The following is a 23,499-nucleotide window of genomic DNA, read 5'->3' as shown; positions in this document are numbered from 1 at the left end:
TATAGTTTTGAAAACATTTTGAAAACATTTATATTATATAGTTTTTAAAACGTTTTGGGAAAATTTATATAATCTTTTTTTTTGAAAACATGTTGAAAAAATTCATATATTATATAGTTTAAAAACATTTTGAAATTTATATATTATATGTTTTTGAAAATATTTATGTATATATATATTATTTATTATTTATTTTATTTTTATTTTATTTTATTGTTTTGGTCTTTTCCAGGTCCAAGTTCAGGGTCCAGTTTTTTTAATCCAACACAGGCACGGCTCCAGCCCGTAGGACAGGCCTGATCCAGCCTGTTGGAGTTTAGGGTTTGGAAACCCTAAAACACGTTTAGTCACCGCGCCGCACGGGAGTTCAAGGGTCATGAGCGAAACGACCGGCCGTTATCCCGGGACTGACCCATCCCGGGATGGTCGGTCAACCACGAACCGAGCACTCCACAATATCCGGGGTTCTCAACGGCCGGCGGGGGTTATAAAAACCCACGGCCAAGTCACTGCCAAGGTCAGAAAAACATCCACTGGAAAACCCAAGAATCGGGCACAGCACACCGAGAGAACAAAGAAACCAAGACCAGAAACCATCATCGTGTACCACACAGTCAAAACACATCAACACAACAAAAACATAGAACATCACAACATCAACACAGCATCAACAGTACTAAAGTACACGAAAACAGAGCCAAAATAACATCACTGAAGCCAAACCCCAAACACAAGTAAAGGAATACATAAAAAGGCCAAAGCCAAGAGAAACCGAGAGCGGGCACGGCGAGAACAGAAGCAAAAAGGTCGCCAGAAAGGTAAAAGGTCGAGACTTTTTGTTTAGATCTACTCCGGTAGGTGGGGTTTTTGGGGATTTTAGGCTTGGTTTCGTGTTTACGGGGTTAAGGGGAACATCTTGCTAAGGTTTGGTTTTGTTTCCGGCGGCCGGGGCGGCGGCGGTGCGGCTGAGTGGGCCACCAGACGGTGGCCGGATATCGCCCGAGGAAGGGCTGTTTGAGAGAGATATCTCTCATTTGAGAGAAGAAATCTGGAAAATGGAGAGAAATGATTCAAAATAGGCCGGTTTTGGTATTTATATACGAAGGACCATAGTGAAATTACGGGATTTTTAAATCTTCTCCGCCATCCCTCAAACTTTGAATCGTTTTACAATCTGGTCACTGTATGTAATTTGGCCTCTGAATTTTCGATTTAATCAATTTGGTCCCTATTTATATTTTTTTTATTCTGTGAATTGGTCCCCTAACTTTTATTTGTTCTTTTGCAGTTCATTTTCTAATTCATTAAGCTCAATTTGTTCCAATTTGATCCTAAATTTTATCTTTATTTTTTTATTTTACTTTTTAAATATTTTTTAATTTAACCTTTTATTATTATTTTATTATTTCTTTCTTTCATTATTATTATTATTTTTTATATTTTTTATTTTTTAGCATTTTGTTTTCGCTTTTTATCTAACATATTTTGTTTCAGTCATGATTTCAGCCGATCAAATGGTAAGTAATTCGGATCGAATGAATTTAATTTTAATTTAAATTCTAATTTTCGCAATTAAAGACAACCGACAAATTAATTGGTACCGAAAGGGCGGTTCAAGGGTGCTAATCCTTCCTTGACCGTAACCGACTCCCGAACCCGACACGTTTCTGGTACAACGCAGATCAGGTAAGATGGTGTCCGATCCACCTAAATTCGTTTTAAAGTGGTCGGTGGCGACTCCCAATTCGTTTGATCCAAGTCGAAGCCCAATTCCGGGGCCCAACCGAAAGACGGTTGCGACAGCTTGGCGACTCCGCTGGGGACAGGTAAGTGAGTCAGGCCAGAATTAATTTTCCGTTGTCTTTTTATGCGAAAATTGTAAATTTAAATTTTAATTTATCTATTCGATTCCAATTATTTACCTTTGATTATTTTGTTTCAAATAAATAGTTGTACTGATGTTTTTTTAATGATTTCAGATTTTTTTCAAAATTGTCATCTCTAAGCTCTAAACCCGAGCTCCGAACCCTTTTAAGTGGGGGTGAAAGCGACGCATTCGTGTGAATTTATTCACCGCATATGCCTAGCAAGTAGCCTTCGGGATTCATATACCTTATGTCTTCGTGTGAATTTATTCACCGTATGGGCATAAGGGAATGTGTCCTCTCGAGTTTAACTTAGTCCACACAAGCTTGTAATGAGCTTAGGACTAAGGGTCTGGCAAGCCCAAGGGGGCACCGGCAAGGAGAACTCGAGTACCTTTTTAGAACCTAAACCGGGAGAGTACAGGGAATTAGAGCCCACCCCGAAACCTCATTCCAAACCCTAGGATGTTTTACTTCCTACTTTATTTTCGGCTCAAAAGCATGCGAACTAGACAAATATGCGGTTAGGATTTGTTTGAAATTAGCATGCGGGATAGAGATCATGTCCGGGTAGGAATTAAAGCATGTGGGGTAGATATCATGTGGGGTAGGATTTTTTCATTTTTGTTTTGATTGACCTCACTAACTCTTTTTTATTTTTGTTTTCTTTTATTTTATTTTCATCATTCGCATCATTTAAAACGAGGTGTTGATCCACCAAAAATGTGTTTGTTAAACATGAATAATCAACATTAATGGACAAAGGGGTTACAATACAAAGAGATAAAAAGCTCAGAAGTCCAGCCGTGGTCAGAGAATACTCAAAGGCAAAGTTGCAGGGGCAATACGAGGAAAAGGTCACTGACCCGGTCGCTCCTTTTAAAAAAAACTACAAGAACAAGATGGTGAAACCCTAACTGAGCGGGATGCCATTGCTGATGAATTCAAGAAGCAAGCTTTGGATAGTTTCTCTCGCTCCAATGGCATTTTTAGAAACAAGCTCGGCAGATAGTGAGAGCCGGAGATGCAGTCCTTCGAGACCTTTTGGGGGCAAGCATCTCATTATTTGCACATTTTAGCCAAAGGAGCCGAGATGGTTCGGCAGGATATTCAACTAGTGGAAAAGACGAATCAACTTGTCAGAAGCTGTACAGGATTTGTACCATCAAAAAGAGTTTTTTGTCTCTTCAGACGTAACACTTTTGTCACCAATAAGGGTTATTCAGAATAACAGGCACATTTTTTGGATCAATGCCTCAGACATTTCATGCATCACATATTTAGACATTTTTCATTTCTTATTTTTTGTGCATTTTGTTTGCATTCACATTAACTAATATATACATGTCTCATCAAAAGGAGTAAATACTGGATACACCGCCTCAAGTACTGGACACACCCCATCCACATAACACTCGTTTGAAGAAGAAGAGGATGGAAGCCAGAATTACACAAAATCGAGGAGAATATGTTAAAACTACAAAAGGAACTAGAAGACAAAATAAACCAGAACAGTCGAAATACTCTGGAAACAATATCAAAGAACCAAGAGTCCTTGGTTGATCAGATCGTTGCCAAGTTAGTTGGCCTACAACAGACCAGTGCGCCTGGGGCAGGTTCATCGGAAGGGGTAACTATACAACCTACCCCACAAGTGGTTATCTCACCTGAAATCTTACCAGAACTCCGAGGGGACTCATCGACGGCAAAAGCAAAGCCCTCGTCCTCTATATTTAACCTTAAGGACAATCCGGGTTATTACCATGTACCGGATCTGGACGAAGAGGACAAAGCGAAGAAGATGGAGGAGGAAAAAATCAAACAATTGGAAGACCAGATGAATATAGTCAAAGGAGACCGTGACTACCATGAAATCGATGCAACGGAACTTAGTCTAGTCCCGGACTTGGTTCTTCCCCCGAAGTTTAAGTCCCCGGAGTTCGAGAAGTTTGACGGAAACAGTTGTCCATCCGCTCACATCACCATGTTCTGCCGAAAGATGACAGGATATGGAGGAAACGACCAACTCCTGATCCACTGCTTCCAGGATAGTCTGTCGAGCTCAGCCATTCGGTGGTACAACCAGCTAAGCCGATCAAATATCAAGACCTGGAAGGACCTGGCCAAATCATTTCTGGAACAATACAAGCATAACAATGACATAAGGCCAGATCGAGTTATGCTACAAAACATGGAAAAGAAGCATAACGAGAGTTTCAGGCAGTACGCACAAAAATGGAGGGATTTGGCTGTGCAAGTTCATCCACCGTTAGATGAAAAGGAAACCCGGAAACTTTTCGTGCAGACTCTGAAGGCTCCATACTTCGGGCATCTGGTGGTGATCACATCAGGAAGCTTTTCAGACTTGATTATGGCCGGAGAAATGATTGAGTCGGCCATAAAGCAAGGCAAGATTAAGGATGGGGAAGCCAGTAAGAAGCCTCCTATGAGGGAGAGGGATGGAGAGGTTAACAACATCAAACACTACAGCAAAGGTGTTACAATCTCCAGCCCAAAATCAACTGCAGCTGTACCGTTAGGTACTTCTAAACAAGATTCCAAGAGAGAAAGGGAACATTTCGACCCAATTCCCATGACCTACAAAGAGCTTTACCAGCAACTTCTTGACACCCATGTGGTGTCACCATATCCAGTAGAACCCATGAAGCCCCCATACCCCAAGTGGTATGATGAGAATGCGTATTGTGAATATCACGGCGGAGTCCCAGGGCACACAATTGAGAACTGTTACGCATTCAAGAGGGTTGTACAAAAGATGCGTAACCAGAACTGGATCGACTTCAACAACTTGGGGGCATCCAAGTGAAAAATATCATTTCATCATTTGAGGCATTCTGTTTGACTTTGTTTTTCTTCCATTTTTTTCTCAAGTTTTTGTAAAGACATTTTAATCAAATTTATGTTACTTTAAAAGATGTTAAGCAATGGATCATATTTGCAAATTTGTAATTCTTTGCATATCATTTGAATTAAGAAACTCTGTAAACGGTTCAAAGTTACGAATCTTTGACGAAGTAACATGATTTAAAACAAGGACTTTGACCTTATCCAGAATATACCCTCAAACACCATACCCCGCTCTTGTAATTAACCAATATACCCTTTTCCTTTCATAAGGTGCGGACAACATGGGGCATCATTTGCATATGACAATTACTATGTTTGTTATTTAAGACGTTCAATGACGATGATGATCTTTACAAATGAAAGAGTCGAGTAGGTGAATCCAGTTTAGGTCAGTTGCTTGAAAATTGAACTCTAAAGATGAGATTCCTTGAATTTCAAAAACACCTAGGCTATAACAGGTTCTTCTTGACAATCTTAGGAAATTAAATCCGTAAAAACTGAGCTATTCCGCTAAGGCAATTGGTTATAGAGGAAACTTGAAAGCCCTGGCCTTATGAGTAGATTACGTTCAAACCATGACATTGCTCGGACACTTGGCAATTCGGTGTTTGCTCCACTGCTCTTGTCAGGTTGAAGACTCTGTGATGAGATGAACCCTTCAGTTGACTTGATAAGAGTGATTATAATGTTAAGTTGTCCCTCTAAGGCAATTGGTTAAATGCCCCGGCTTTATGGATTCAACTAGCCAGATAATAACAAATTAAATTAAATTTATCTAAGAAATTTTCGGTAAAATGGACTAAGGGAGTTAAGGAACACCTGTTATAGTCAACTACACACGAGCACTCAAGAATTTCATTTTTTGCACTGCCTTTGTTGGAAGAGCCTACAAAGCTTGAACAAATGAAAGATTTCAGAGGACTGAGATAAAAGGTCTAGTAATTGATCATGCTAGTTGCGTCATTTTGTCCGCACCCAATTAAAGTGCCAAAGCATGTTACTATATTTTAAAAAAAAATGACAAAAAACCTTAGAAAGGAGGCCAACCTAAAGCCGACTCGTCCCTTTGAACATTTGTCAAAGATTTGTAACTCTGAAAGCATTAAAAGAGCTCTTGATTCCTTTGATATTTTTTGAACTCACGTTTACAATTTGATTCAATTGCGAACAATACTTTACAACATTTTTATCATTTCTCTCTCCTGAAACAAGAAAAAGGAGAAAAACGTTTTCAAACAGAACAATCTCAGATGTGAAATATCTGTAAAGCCCAAGCTCGAGAAGCAAATGGGGCACGATCGACTCCATGGACCAGATTGGCAGGCAAAGCACGAGACTCCATCCAAGAAATAACACATAATTTATTCATGTTGCATGCATCTTAGACATACTTAGGTGCATCACATTCATCATTTTAGCATACATAATTTTGCAGCTTTCAGAGTCAAGCTTCGACTTCAGGATGAAGGTTACTCGACTTGCAAGCACCTTTAAAGAACGATGGTGTAACTCAGCAGCAAGAAGCTACACCTCAACCGACTTTACATATATACAGATCTCAGAACCAATTTCAGATGGGTTCGAGAACCAATTCAGATCAAATTCAGTTCAGCTCAACTCAACAATGAGCAACATGTTTCCAGTTAACACTTTCAAGCCAGATTTCAATTCCACGACGGAAGATATCCGGCTGTCAGAATTTATCAGTAGGTTTTCCCAGACCAGCTTAGGGGAACCACCGGAAGAATAATGACCGTTTTCGACCCGTAAAGGGAAGCTATTTTTAAACAAACTATTTGCAGCTTAGCTCAAGGCCAGAAGGGCTACCTGCCACCAAGACCTTCGAGTTCGACTACGCTCAGCTCCAAGGCACATCATTTGCAGAATAGCTTAAGTCGAGAAGGGCTATCTGCCAAAGACCCTTAAGTTCGATTACACTCAGCTTCAAGGGCATAACATTTACAGCATAACTCAAGGCTAGAAGGGTTATCTGTTAGAAAAGACCTTTGAGTTCGACTACGCTCAGCTCCAAGGCACATCATTTGCAGAATAGCTTAAGTCGAGAAGGGCTATCTGCCAAAGACCCCCGAGTTCGATTACGCTCAGCTTCGAGGGCGCATCATTTGCAGCATAACTTAAGTCAAGAAGGGTTATCTGCCAATCAAAGACCTTCGAGTTCGACTACGCTCAGCTCCAAGGCATATCATTTGCAGCATAGCTTAAGTCAAGAAGGGCCATCTGCCAAAGACTCCCGAGTTCGATTACACTCAACTTCGAGGTCATATCATTTACAACATAGCTCATGGCAAGAAGGGCTATTTGTCAATAAAATTGTCGAGTTCAACTCTATTCAGCTCGATGATACCTCAATCACACTACTGTTTGGCTGCAATCAAGGTTTTCATATCCAGAAGAAGACTTGGGTTAGCCGTGCCTTAGTGACAATAAACCGTTTTTCCGGCAGTATAGCTTAAGACGAGAAAAGCTATTTGTCAACGAAGACCTTCGGAGTTCGATTTTATTCAGCTCGAGGGCCTATCAACCACAGGGTGGAGTCAAGAAACTACTTTCAAGTCGAATTTTCCAACCCAGATCTTTAAACCGAGGAAAAGACCGAAGCAGACTACAACGAGAAGCCACATCCCGATTCAAATCCCGAACTGCGGCTTCAATTCTATATTATTTCGAGATGGACTCGACTTCGCGACGGAGGAGCCATCCACAACCCAATTCGACAGGGAGTTATTTTTCAACTCCACAGAACGAAAATTTGTGTCTTTTTATCTTTGTCCTATTTTTCGTTCCACGAAAAAGGACAAAGAGGGGCAGCTGTAGACACTAATTTTCGTAGACATATTTTTTTCCCCCCTTTATATGTACCTACATATTTATATATATACATATTTTGAAACTACGTATATAATATATAATTTTTAATAGTTTTTAAAATTATATAATATATAGTTTTAAAAAAAACATTTTAGAAAATATATATAATATATAATTTTTAAAATCATTTTGAAAACTTATATATATATATAGTTTTTGAAAACATTTTTGAAAACATATATATTATAGTTTTGAAAACATTTTGAAAACATTTATATTATATAGTTTTTAAAACGTTTTGGGAAAATTTATATAATCTTTTTTTTTTGAAAACATGTTGAAAAAATTCATATATTATATAGTTTAAAAACATTTTGAAATTTATATATTATATGTTTTTGAAAATATTTATGTATATATATATTATTTATTATTTATTTTATTTTTATTTTATTTTATTGTTTTGGTCTTTTCCAGGTCCAAGTTCAGGGTCCAGTTTTTTTAATCCAACACAGGCACGGCTCCAGCCCGTAGGACAGGCCTGATCCAGCCTGTTGGAGTTTAGGGTTTGGAAACCCTAAAACACGTTTAGTCACCGCGCCGCACGGGAGTTCAAGGGTCATGAGCGAAACGACCGGCCGTTATCCCGGGACTGACCCATCCCGGGATGGTCGGTCAACCACGAACCGAGCACTCCACAATATCCGGGGTTCTCAACGGCCGGCGGGGGTTATAAAAACCCACGGCCAAGTCACTGCCAGGGTCAGAAAAACATCCACTGGAAAACCCAAGAATCGGGCACAACACACCGAGAGAACAAAGAAACCAAGACCAGAAACCATCATCGTGTACCACACAGTCAAAACACATCAACACAACAAAAACATAGAACATCACAACATCAACACAGCATCAACAGTACTAAAGTACACGAAAACAGAGCCAAAATAACATCACTGAAGCCAAACCCCAAACACAAGTAAAGGAATACATAAAAAGGCCAAAGCCAAGAGAAACCGAGAGCGGGCACGGCGAGAACAGAAGCAAAAAGGTCGCCAGAAAGGTAAAAGGTCGAGACTTTTTGTTTAGATCTACTCCGGTAGGTGGGGTTTTTGGGGATTTTAGGCTTGGTTTCGTGTTTACGGGGTTAAGGGGAACATCTTGCTAAGGTTTGGTTTTGTTTTCAGCGGCCGGGGCGGCGGCGGTGCGGCTGAGTGGGCCACCAGACGGTGGCCGGATATCGCCCGAGGAAGGGCTGTTTGAGAGAGATATCTCTCATTTGAGAGAAGAAATCTGGAAAATGGAGAGAAATGATTCAAAATAGGCCGGTTTTGGTATTTATATACGAAGGACCATAGTGAAATTACGGGATTTTTAAATCTTCTCCGCCATCCCTCAAACTTTGAATCGTTTTACAATCTGGTCACTGTATGTAATTTGGCCTCTGAATTTTCGATTTAATCAATTTGGTCCCTATTTATATTTTTTTTATTCTGTGAATTGGTCCCCTAACTTTTATTTGTTCTTTTGCAGTTCATTTTCTAATTCATTAAGCTCAATTTGTTCCAATTTGATCCTAAATTTTATCTTTATTTTTTTATTTTACTTTTTAAATATTTTTTAATTTAACCTTTTATTATTATTTTATTATTTCTTTCTTTTATTATTATTATTATTTTTTATATTTTTTATTTTTTAGCATTTTGTTTTCACTTTTTATCTAACATATTTTGTTTCAGTCATGATTTCAGCCGATCAAATGGTAAGTAATTCGGATCGAATGAATTTAATTTTAATTTAAATTCTAATTTTCGCAATTAAAGACAACCGACAAATTAATTGGTACCGAAAGGGCGGTTCAAGGGTGCTAATCCTTCCTTGACCGTAACCGACTCCCGAACCCGACACGTTTCTGGTACAACGCAGATCAGGTAAGATGGTGTCCGATCCACCTAAATTCGTTTTAAAGTGGTCGGTGGCGACTCCCAATTCGTTTGATCCAAGTCGAAGCCCAATTCCGGGGCCCAACCGAAAGACGGTTGCGACACATTATATGTTATGTGATATGCATTTATGTGATAATGATCTATGAAACAATACAAGAATGTTACCTAAGTTATTTGATAATAAGTTATAAGATTACATGCATGTGTAATATAAATTATAAGTTGAGAAAATATGTTTTTATTTGTATATGAGAAGATATAAGAATAAGAAACTAGCCAAGTGATATGTGAATATGAAATCATATGAAAACGTGACATGAACTATGTGATGACATGTGATGTAAATACAAGAACTTGTGATATGAGATATGTGATAAGAATATATGAAACTCCAAGTGAGTATTACACGATATATATGATAAGAAGCCTTGAGCTTATATGTGTATATGATATGAATATGTGAAAATGTGCTAATATAACAATAATGCTCATGTTATGTGTATGAGAGCTAGAGGAACAGTTTGCATGCCAAGAGTCGAGGGTTTTACGTGGTCCTTCGGGATATATGTGTTCTATATGGTCTTTTGGGACATAGTTTTCCTTTGGGACATAGTGGTTCTACGGGACTAATTCTACGCGCCCCTAGTGGGAATTAAACGAGCTGTGATGACAGCAAATGTGCACAACCTATATGTACTCACATACCTTAAGTTCTCAGAAGTGTGTATGGGCTTTAAAGAGAATAAATAATTTGATATGATGATATGTGTGTTCCTCGTGAAATGGTATATGTGATAAATGACATGAATAAGTGATAAGTTATGATCATATGATAATAATGATAATAGGTGCATATGTGTAATTGTGATATGAGATGCAATGTATTTGTGTACAATATAATCATAGTAATTGCTCTTGTATTGAGGTGATTTAGAGATTATATAATATGTTCATGTTAAGTATATGATTATATGATAAAAAATAATTAATGATAATAAAATAAGTGATGATAAACATGTTAATGATATATGTATATGTGTGTATTGGTTATATGAAAGGATATATGCTTTTTATATGATATGATAGTATTAATTGTTTATGCATTGACATGAGTAGAGTAATATTACATGGTTTTCATGTCTCACTACGTCATCGACTTAGAGTGTGAATGTTTCACACGTAGGTTGGAAAACGAGAAGATAAGCTAAGAAGAGCAAGACAGGTTAGGATTCTCCTTCCGAAAGATCAGATCAGAAAAGTATTTTAAATTATATGTATTTTATTTTATGGAAATGTAGTTGGCATGTAAGATAAACAATTTGAATTGTATATGCTCTGATGAGTTTGTAAACTTTTATTGTTAAAATAATATGAAGTTTTCTTTTAACAGAAAATTTTCATTATTTTACACAAGTAAATATTTTGAAAGTTAATGTGACACCTCGGACTCAGATCCGGATTGGATACGGGTTGAGGGTGTTATATTTAATGGTATCAGAGCTAAGGTTTAGCCTATTCTAGGCTTAAACCGAAGGTAAAAGAGTGTTAAAATATGTACATACCAACTCAAAGTGAAAAAATTCTGATTTGATAGTGTAAGGAGTATAATATCTTTCTAATAGAATAAGATTAGTATGATTTGATAGAAATTTGATTATGAGAATTTTCAAAGAAAGTGAGAGGTGAACCTGATAGTGGTAGCAATTCATCTGCCCTGGCCAAGCAGGATGAAGAGCAGACACCTCAGGAAGTGCCTCGTAAGATCAAAGATTGATTTCAGAAAGTTGAAATTATATCAAAATAGAGATAGAAGGTCTTCACTATTTGAATCAGAAAAGCGATATGGAGTAATTTTGTTATTATGTGGATAAGATAGAATATGATGAACAAGTGTCACCATAAGAATGTTAAAGAATCTCCACTGTTTTGAAGTGCAGAAATTAAATGAAGTAGTTTAGTTACTAATGGATGAGTTGAAGTATAGTGAATAGGTGTTATCATGAGAATGATAGAAGATTCAATGATGTGGTTATTAGTTTTGAAAAGCTCAATAATAAGTATCTCGGTGATAAGTTTATCAAAAATGTGAAGACATAGTTTATGAACTTGAAATAGGAGAATTGTAATGTGTATGGATAAGAGTGCAGTTGATAAGTTGAACGAATAGTAGTCAGCTAATTTGAAGAAAAATGATGCATATATGGTATAGAAGAGTTTAAGAATGAGTACATCAGTGATCAGTTTGTAATAAAAAAGAAGTTGGAATGTTGAGTTGAATTAAGGAAAATGTATTGTGTATGAGTAAGAATGTGGGTTTGATAAGTTGAGTAAATTATGGGCAGATTAATTTTGATTGGAAAGAATGTATATGAATGGTTCAATGAAGATTTAAGCTTTAGACTGTAATAACTGGTACTGACTAACAGAGTTATGTGATAGTAAGTATATTAAAATTAAAGGATTAGAAGATAATGTCTGGGTAAGCTAACTAAGTATAATGTGGGTCTGGATATGGTTGTGTATTCTGATCATATTGATATGATATAGGAAAGGAAATAAGTATTTATATGTTTAAAAGGGAGCTTTAAGGAAGGAATTACAAGTACAAGAGATGATAAATAATGAGGTTATGTATAAGTAAAGTTAGATATCAAAGTTATGAAGATGCAATAAAGATTGATAATTAGATATGAGTATAAAAGAGTATTGAAACAGGAAGAAAATATATGATCTATATGGTAAGAATATTTGAAGAGTAAAGGAAGTTAAGGCTTGATAGAAAAGTTTAAGATGATAAAAAGGGATATGCGTATTGTGAGCTATATAAGGATTTTGCAAATAACAAGGTTTGTGCAAGTAATGCTAACTATCAGAGTTTTAAAATACAATAAAGATTGGTGATCAATATATCAGGCAGATGAAACAAGAATTTCTGAATTTGAAACAATGGAATTATATAGTGTATGAATATGAATGTGAGTTTAATAAGTTAAGTCGTTTTGCTGTTGAGCTAATTCCGACTGAGAATGATGTATGTGATTGGTTTGTGGAGGGTTTGCGCCCTAGGCCAAGAGAATTGTTGAGTATTATAAAGGATTGCTTCATCTCGTGGTGAAGTGAAAATTCGAGGACGGATTTTCTTTAAATGAAGAGAGATTTGTAACATCACGAAATCTGGGTTAGTGACTAAAATAGAAATTTTTGAAATTTGGGTATCAATTTAAGAAAATTTAAAAGTTCAAGGATTTAAATAGGAATATTTCAGTATTGGATTAAATTGTAATTTTGGAATGAGTGAATGGAATTATGGTAATTTTAGCTTAAAATATATTTTTCTCCCATTTATAAGAGTGAAACACGTGGGTTTGGAGAGTTATCAAGAACTCTTCTTTTTCTTCTTTCTTTCTTCCCGTGCGTTCATGCTCAAGCCTCAAATGTGAGTTTTAATTTTGATGGTTAATTCTTGAATGTTTAAGTTGGGTTTTATTCTTTGAGTATTATATAAGCTTAAGGAAAGCTTATATAAGCTTAAAACATTAAGAAAATAGAATTAGAAAGGAAGTTTGATTAAGGGTTTAGAAATGAATTCTTGATATAAAGAGGTTTTTGAAGTTTTATTGATGAATTTGACTTGTCATTAACCTAATTAAGGAATATGAAGGGTTAGAATTGGATTTAGAACATGTTGCAAAGTTGGTGTAATTATTGAATTTCATATGGATGATAGGATTTTGAGATTTAAGAGGTGGTAAATGAGTATTAATTAGTTTAAGTAGGTGTATGTAAATTAAGGATATGAAAGGGATTGAAATATGACACAATTGAGCTAGAATGAAGTGAATTTCATGCTTAAATTTGACTTCTGGCTGGTGTGTATCGGTATATATTCAATAGGTACCGATACATCAAGAGTAAAATTAGGGAAGATGTTTAGAGTGTATCGATACATTAGGGAGTGTATCGATACCCCCTTGAACAAGAAAAACTTTCGAATGTAATTTGTGTATCAATACACACGTTAATGAATGTACCGATACACTATAGTGTGTACCGATACACTTCAAAGGGAAAATAGAAATAAATCTTTCTTTTAGTCGAAGAAATGATAGATTAGAGTATATCAATTGGATACTGATAAGTATCAATACATGATTGTGTAGACATTGATCGAAAGCAAAGTTCGGATAGGTCGTCGGAGTAATATTTGCAAGAAAGAACGAGAACTTGATAGTGTTCATTGAGACCCAGGTGAGCACATGTTTTAAGATTGGGATACGTAAGGGAATTAAGACTTTTGATAAGTCTAATTCCGATTGTAAGCTATATGGATATTAGAATATAAGCATGTAATGTTATGATGTAGATGCTTGCATTACATGTTATGTGATATGCATTTATGTGATAATGATCTATGAAACAATACAAATGTTACCTAAGTTATTTGATAATAAGTTATAAGATTACATGCATGTGTAATATAATTATAAGATGAGAAAATGTGTTTATATATATGAGAATATATAAGAATAAGAACTACCAAGTGATATGTGAATGAAATCATATGAACGTGACATGAACTACGTGACATGTGATGTAAATACAAGAACTTGTGATATGATATGTGTGATAAGAAGATATGAACTCCAAGTGAGTATACACGATATATGTGATAAGAAGCCTTGAGCTTATATGTGTATATGATATGAATATGTGAAAATGTGCTAATATAACAATAATGCCCATGTTATGTGTATGAGAGGTAGGGGTATAGTTGGCATGCCAAGAGTCGAGGGTTCTATGTGGTCCTTCGGGACATATGTGTTCTATGTGGTCCTTCGGGACATAGTGGTCCTACAGGAAAAATTCTACGCGCCCCTAGTTGGAATTATACGAGATGTGGTGACAGCATATGTGCACAACCTCTATGTACTCACATACCTTAAGTTCTCAGAAGTGTGCATGGGCTTTAAAGAGAATAAATAATTTGAAATGATGATATGTGTGTTCCTCGTGAAATTGTGAAATTGCATATATGATATATGACATGAATAAGTGATAAGTTAGGATCATATGATAATAATGATAATAAGTGCACATGTGTAATTGTGATATGAGATGCAATGTATTTGTGTACAATATGATTATAGTAATTTTTCATGTATTGAGGTGATTTATAGATTATATAATATGTTCATGTTAAGTATATGTTTATATGATAATGAATTGATATAATGTGATAGTTGGTATTGTGGTATTGGTTATATGAAATGATATATGCTTCTCATTAGGGATGATCTCTCTATATCCCTTGAGACCGTTGACAATCATGAAAAATCTATCCATCTTAGCTTTGGTGTATCATCCGGTTTCATCTTGAAATTATCGTAGATGTGATTAAGATCGATTTTCATTTCCCTCACTTCATTGGTTCTTTCATGAGTGACTTGGAGCTTGTCCCAAATCTTCTTGGCATTTGAACAAAAGGAAACTCTTTCATATTCATACAGGCTTAATGCACAAAATAAAATGTGCATGGTTTTAGCATTGAATTGGAACTCTTTTTCTCTCTTTCACTCCATTCTTCCATAGCTCTAGTTGAAGTAGAGTGACCCATCAAGATATAGCTCCAAGCATCTAGATCGATAGATTGAATGAAGAGCATCATCTTATTCTTCCAATAAGCATAATTTACTCCATTGAAATAGGGTGTCTTATTAACCGGTTGAGAATCATCGATGTAGTAAGAGTCAGAGATTGAAATTATCTTTATCGGTTGATTGAAAAAATTGATAGAGCTCTTATAGGATCTTCACAAGGTTGTTAAATCATTAATTATGACCTGCTCTGATACCAATTGTTAGGTTTGATGAAGCTCGATTGATCAACCAAAAATGAGCCAATAGGGGTGAATTGGCAATTTAAAATTTAAGGAGTAAGGAGTAAAAATTTTGCACAATGATTTATAATAGTTCAACTTTCTTAATGAAGTCTACATCCACTACCTAAGCTCCTCACTTAGTATTTTCGAACAAATCCACTATTTTGTTCTTTCTTTTTCAAGGACAAAGAGATAACCTTTACAAAGTCTCTAGCTTTTCAAAGGCTTAGCTAGAACCAAAATCCCTTTATAAATAGAAAGAATTGTAAACAATAATTAAAAGTTTTTCTCTTGTGTTTGATTGTTTGGATAGATGTTAGTAACCTTCTTCAAGTATCACTGGATTGTTTTTATAAGTTATTATGAGTTACTAGCCATTTCTAGCTATTGGGGATGTTTCAAAGCTGTTGGGGATCAAAATATATGTTATCTGCAACTTTTAAGGCACAAGGGACCGATCCTTTTACCAAAAGTATCTATCTTTTTTCAAATTTTTTGACTGTTATACCAAATGGATCGATCATTTTTGGGAAGGCATTGATCCTTTTGTCAAGGGATCGATCCCAAACTCACTGTTATCCAAGGGGTCGATCATTTTTCAAGGACACCGATCCTTTGGTCAAAGGGATTTTGATCATTTTACTAAGGGATCGATCCTTTGAGCCAGAAAAGCTTGGAAACATGACTTTAAAGCACGAAAATGATCGAGTATGTTTTGAAAAGGTTCGAATAAGTTTGAAAAACATTTAGAAACATATTTTTAACTTTTATTTCGACTTTGACTTATTTTTTAAGACATTGAATAAATTTAATTTAGTCCAAAAACATTTTGCGCTTATTTGTTATATTAAAATATAAGTTCTACAGTAGTACACAAGCTTCCAATCAGGTTTGAGTGTAAGCCAATTCAACAAAAACTCATTAGGATCAGGCAATAAATGTTATTAAAGATCAAGTAAAAAGTAACAAAACATATTGATGCATGATTCCTTCATGTAACCAAGTAGTCAGAGTGGGTGACCAATATAGTCCTTGTGCTAAAGAAAGATGGGAAGGTTCACATGTGTGTGGACTATTGAGACCTCCATATAGATACTCTTGTAGATAACATTGTAGGACATTCATGATTTTCTTTCAAGTATGGTTTCTCGGGGTACAACCATATAAAAATGAGCCCAGAAGGCATGGAAAAAACAACATTTATGACCATGTGGGGCACCTTCTGTTACAAAGTAATGTCGTTCAGATTGAAGAATGTTGGAGCAACATACCAAAGAACTATGATGACTTTTTTCCATGATATGATGCATAAAGAAATCGAAGTCTATATGGATGACATGAGTGTCAAATCCCAAACTGAAGAAGAGAATATTAAGAATTTACGAAAACTCTTTCAAAGATTGAGAAAGCATCAGTTGAAGCTCAATCCAGCTAAATGTACCTTTGGGGTAACATCAGAAAAGCTCCTGGGATTTATAATAAGCCAAAGAGGAATCGAGATTGACCCAGATAAAGTGAAAGCAATTCAATATCTTCCCCCATCTTGTACACAAAAAGAAGTTCGAGGATTCCATTAGAGGTTAAATTACATATCTCGGTTCATTTCTCAATTAACTGATAAGTGTGATTCAGTGTTTAAATTTCTCAAAAAGAATAACCCTAAATTTTGGAATGATAAATGTTAAGGAACATTGGAAATCATTAAAAACTATTTATCTAATGTTCTGATCCTTGTAGCACTAATGTCGGATAGACCGTTAATTCTCTATTTGACATTATTTGAAAATTCCATAGGACGTGTGTTGGGGCAACATGATGAGTTCGGAAGGAAAGAAAAAGTCATATATTACATGAGTAAGAAATCACTGATTGTGAAAGTCGATACCCGCCAATTCAAAAATTGTTGTGTATTGGTATGGGCTACCAAGAGGCTCAGACAGTACATGTTATACCACACGACTTGGTTGATATCCAGGCTTGATCCATTAAAGATTCTAATGGAATCACCAGCTTTGACTAAGAGGTTGGCTTGGTGGAAAATGTTGTTATTTGAATTCGACATTATATATGTCAGTCAAAAAGTAATAAAAGGGAATACCATAGTAGACTTTCTCGCAAGACGGGCCTCAAATGATTATGAGTCCGTGAACTATAATTTTTCAGATAAGGACTTGATGTGTATTTGTATTTCAACTGAAGGGGGAATGTGTCAGATGATAAGTCTTAGAAGTTATACTTTGGTGGAGCTTCTAATGCTTTAGGGAAAGAAATCAGTACAGTGTTGATTTCTCTAGAAAATGTCTAATATCCTTTCACAAGTAGGCTAGAATTCTTTTGGACCAATAATATGGTGAAGTACGAAGCTTGTGTCATGGGATTGAGAGCAGTCAAAGAAAGAAAAGTTAAAACACATAAAGTGTATGGAGATTCCTCGTTAGTAGTATACCAACCACGAGGAGAATAAGAGACAAAAGATTCAAAACTAATTGAATATCAAAATTTGATCCTCAATTTAACGAAAGAATTTGAGGAGGTCACGTTCAATTATCTTCCATATGAGGACAATCAAATGACTGACACTTTGGCTATTTCAGCTGCCATGTTTAAAGCAAATAAGAAGGCTGACATGACACCAATCATAATGATTGTATTTGAAGCCTCATCACATTGTTATAACGTAGAGAATGAAGCATATGGGCATCCATGGTACCATGATATTTTGTAGTATATCAAGTACCAATAGTACCCTCCATGTGCATCCAAGATTGACAAAAGGAAAATCCAAAGAATGGCAGACAAATATATCTTGGATAGACAAATTTTATACAGAATGGCCAATGATCAAGTTTTGTTGAGGTGTGTGACTGCCAAAGAAGCAACAAGTATCTTAGAAGAAGTGCATGGTGGAATATGTGGAACACGTGCAAATTGTCTCTTTATGGCACGGAAGATTATAAGATATAGGTATTACTGGGCCACAATACACGCATATTGCATTGATTATGTGAAAAGATGACATAAATGCCAAATATATGCAGACAAGATACATGAACCTTTATTATCTGTGCATGTGATGACTACACCATTACTGTTTTCTATGTGGGGCATGGATGTCATTGGGGAAGTCACACCGAAAGCCTCAAATGGGCACTGCTTTATCCTAGTGGTCATAGATTACTTCACTAAGTGGGTAGAAGCTACTTCCTACTAACGTATCACAAGGTCTACAGTTTAGAACTTTATAAAAAATGATATATTTTGCCAATATGGGTTTCCAGACAGAATCCTCTCAGATAACGCTACTAATATGAACAACAAGATGATGGATTGGTTTTGTACATTGTTCAAGATAAAACATGCTAACTTAGAAATGGACCGTCCAAAGATAAATGGGGCGGTGGAAGAGGCAAACAAGAACATTAAGAAGATTATCACAAAGACCATTAAAACTTATAGAGAATGGTATGAGAAATTACCCTTCGCCCTATATGTCTATTAAAATTCAGTAAGGACATCTACAGGGGAGACGTCTTTCTCTTTAGTTTATGGAATGGAAGCAGTCTTACCTATTAAAGTTGAAATTCCATCACTTTGAATTTTGAGGGAAGTAGATCTAGATGAAGCAAAAAGGGCTCAATTTCGGTTCGATCAATTGAATATTATCGAAGAGAATAGGTTGAAAGCGATCAACCATGGACAGATGTACCAGAAGAGGATGATGCGAGCTCATGATAATAATGTTCGACCAAGAGAATTCCGAGAGAGTGATCTAGTGCTTAAAAAGATCTTGTCGATTCATAAAGATTTTCATGGGAAATGGATGCCTAATTTGGAATGGTCATATGAAGTCAAAAAGGCTTATTTTAGAGGAGTATTGATTTTGGTAGAAATAGATAGAGAAGTGTTGAGGAACCCAATAAACTCAGACTCTGTTAATAAATATTATGCAAGAGAAAAAAATAAAATTAAAAAGAATAAAATGAGGGTTCAAGATTAGTAAAGTACATCTTGAAACAAAATAAAGTATTTGAGTTGAAAACTTGAAAGGGATGCTCAAATGCATTATGATATTAGGCATCCAAAAATCAATCCCTCTCGAGAGCCTGGTAGTTCGAAAGAAGCTCCACATCCACAAATATTTTCCCAATACTGAGATCTTTCAGACAGAAGATCACCTCAGTGCTCCAAATTATATCAAAGTGATTGGTTCAGGAGCACTCATACTAGTAACCATCAGGGACTCTGTCTCTTATTTCTAGATTTTTGCTCCTAAGCGTATCTCTAGCAAGATTTATCCAAAGAACGAAAAAAGAACACTTGTTGTAAAAGAGCAAAAAAGAAGAAGAAGAAGAATCGTCAGATGAAGACATGAAAATGGTACTGGCATTTGAGGTAGAAACTCAGAGGAAACATGAAAAGGGTCGATTACAAGATGAAGACTCAATAAAGATAGAGACTCAACAAAGAAGACAAAGAAAAGATCTACAAGATAGTGTGGCTTATAACACTAAAATGACATCATGCATACATATTTAGGCATTTGCAAAATTAGGACGGTGAATGTTGATAGTGATTTAAAAGTCAATGAGGATTTCATTTCACGGCTTCATGTAAAAGAATAAGATTTCAATAAAGAATCAATCCATAATTTCACAAGCAAAATCTCAGTTTAGAACTCTTTACGAAGAAGGTTCATAATGAGAAGAACTCATCCAATGAGGGAGAAGAAGTTCCTAATGAGAATAACTTATTCAACATGGGCTCATCCTTCACATAAGGAGTTGGGTCAACATTTTTAATGGATGGGTTCATAATGAGAAAAACTCGTCCGATGAGGGAAAAAGAAATTCCTAATGAGAAGAACTTGTTCAACCTTGGCACCCATCACAAAAGGAGGTGGACCGAACATTTCCACTTGAAGGGTTCATAATGAGAAGAACTTGTCTGATATTCTACTCAATTCCATCACATAAGGAGTTGGATCAGTGACAACATTTCACTCGATTCCATCACATAAGAAGTTAGAACAATACCAACACTTCACTTGGCTCCATCACATAGGGAGTTGGGTTAATACCATTTAAAATTAGACAAAAACCTGTTGTCTCTTAATCTTTGCCACATCATTGTTCACACAAGAATGGGCAAAGAGGGACAATTGTAGACACACGTTTTTGTCCGGATAAACATTTCCATTTTTTTACTTTCATTTTATGGTTCTGATATATATATGGTTTAAAGGTAAAATAAATTTTACAATAATAGTCTTGGAAAAATATAGTATAGTATAATATATTAGCTTTGAAAATAATACATTATGGTTTAAAAACAATTTTGAAAAATATTAAATATTATATAGTTTTAAAATAGCTTTGAAAAAGATTATATATAATTTTAGAAACCTTTTGAAAATAATATATCATTTTGAAAAATTGTATTAAAAAGTTTTATATATTATATAGTTTTGGAAAACATTTTGAAAATAGTATATAGTTTTGAAAACAATTTGCAAAACAGTCTAGTTTCGAAAATAATTTTGAAAAATATTATATTATATAGTTTTGGAAAATATAGTTTATAATTTATTTTTATTTATTTTATTTCCATTTTATTTTTTTATTTTTATTGTTATTTTATTATTGATTTTTAATTTGGTTTATTTGTAGGTCCAATTCGATCCAGAATACAAGTCCAAGTTAGGGTTAGGCCTGCAAATGGTCCAAATCAAAAGCCCAGATAGGAAGGTCGCATGAAGAACCCAAAGGAAATTAGGGTTTCAAACTTAATCTCCTAGCACCGCATAACCTGGGGCTATTGGATCTGACTCAATCCAACAGTCCATATCATTAAGCATCTAGGGTTCCCACAATTGTGAGATGAGAGTCTGTGCAACTCAGTTTGGGTCGTTTGATCCATTCTCCATCAACGGTCACAATTAAACGCACAATGAGGGATCAGTGAAAACTTAACAATCGTTGCACTTGGTGAAGCCCAACAGTTGTATCTAATCCATTCCAACGATTGGCATACCATGAAGAAATCAACAACTGACTCTCACACACATCTGATGAATATACGGATTCCGAAACCATATAGGCGAGGATCGTGACATCTTTACGCACCCCCGACATCTCCAATATGTGAGCAGAGGTCATTTTCCAAGTCACACGAGCACCTCATCAGTGGCACAGACATATGGAAAGGCAATTTCGACACCAAATCAGAGTCACATACATAAAAAGAGAGAATCAACATAAGAATAAAAAAAATGAGTGATTTTTTGTGAGGTTTTAAAGTTTTTAACCTCTATGTAATCGGGTATAAAAGCACACCAACACAAATGTAAAAGCAACTTTTGGCAACAGAGAAATCAAAAGCAAAATTCAAGAGGTATTAAAAAAACATCGGTATTTCTTTATTTTTTAGCTTGCATGTCATTTTCTTTAGATAAAAGATATGAAAGGAGAAGGCTATTCATTTTTACCTCGTGATGTTGTGTCCCTGGTCGTGAGAAGAATATACTCATCGAAAGTGGAGAGTCCGATTAGTTTAAAAATCATTATATATTTGGGTTCATCATGATTAGGGGTCGAGATTAGAAGGTCTTGGACTTGCTTCTTTGGTTCTCTAAATCTAGATCTGGTATAGAGAACCTTTATCGTCGAAGTGACTAGAGATAGAAATAAAAGAGGAATCGAAGGATGTTTTAGGGTGTTTAGGGGGTGATTCAACGAGTTTTAGCTTCGGATTTGTGATATAGTGGGGAGCAGGGGCGGATGCATATGGACACATAGGGGGCCAAATGCACACTCATTATTTTAGATTAGATATTCAATATAGTTCAATATATTAAAAGAAGAAGAAAAAAATAAGAAATTTTGCATACTCATTATATTGAAAAAGAAGACTATTAAAATTTTTGAACCCCATTTCTAAATTTCTGGATCCGCCACTGGTGGGGAGAGCGAAGTGTTAGGGTTGACTAAGAGTTGGTTTTTGTTTCCATGATCACTGTGGTGTGGTGGCCAGTGGTGGTTTTGAGGCTTGCAAGAGGTGCCGTTGGGAGAATAGAGAAAAGGGGGAAGAAGAGAGTGTGAGAGCTTAAATTGATTTGGGCTTTCACATAAAAATGTCTGATTGCTCAAATCGATTATCCGATCCAATAATTTTTTAGCTAGTTAGGTTAGTAACTAGGGCCTTAACTTTTGAATTAAACTTTCTATAGCTTAGATAATTAGGGTTAATAGGTAGGTTTTCTTAACTTCAGTTTTTACCATATAGCCCTTTAACTTTTAATTAAATAACTATTTGACATAAATGAATTAGGTTAATTACAGCTTCATTTTAATTATTTTCACCTTATTCCTTGAACATTAAGGGATAGTTAGATTTGGGCTTTCGCATAAAAATGTTTGATTGCTCAAATTGATTATTCGTTTTAATAATTGGTTAATATTAATTAGGTTGATAAGTAGAACCTTAATTTTAGGTTTAGCCCTTAGATTTAGATTTTACATGTTAGTCCTTAAACTTTAAGATTAGGGGAATTTTCAATTTGGTCCTTGCCTTCGTGCCCAAAGACTCAAATTGATTTTCCAATTGGCATAATTAATCATGTTAATAATTAGAGCCTTAAATTTTAAATCTAGTCCCTTAACTTTAAACTTCACACTTTCAATGCCTAAACTTTAATTAGATTTCCCAATTGACATAATTGATTAGGTTATTAACTAGAGCCTTCCCTTTAGGGTTAATTTTCACTTTAGTCCTTTAACTTAGGAATAATTCACTAATTGGTTAGAAATTACAGGATTAATATTAGAGATTTAATTATTAGTTTAATCCTCTAGGTTCTTTAGATTTCATAATTTGACACTTTAAGGAGAGCCTTTAATGAATTCACCTAGAATAATTAGGCTTAACATGTCAATTGATTGCATCCGCTTTTAAATACAAGGCAATGTTCACTTATTAGGGAGTCAATAGTATATCTCCCGCAAACATGCTTAGGGGATGACTACTGGTGATTTCCAAAGTAGGTCAACATCCTTTTCAAAAATGCATCATAATTTTTCAATTCTTAAGGCAATGTTTGTTCATGGGGATAATAATT

Source organism: Hibiscus syriacus, unplaced genomic scaffold (assembly GCF_006381635.1).
Source record: "Hibiscus syriacus cultivar Baekdansim isolate YM2019G1 unplaced genomic scaffold, ASM638163v2 tig00110988_pilon, whole genome shotgun sequence".
In the NCBI taxonomy this organism is placed as follows: domain Eukaryota; kingdom Viridiplantae; phylum Streptophyta; class Magnoliopsida; order Malvales; family Malvaceae; genus Hibiscus; species Hibiscus syriacus.
The sequence above is the reverse complement of the archived record's forward strand: the minus strand, read 5'-3'. Positions refer to the sequence as shown.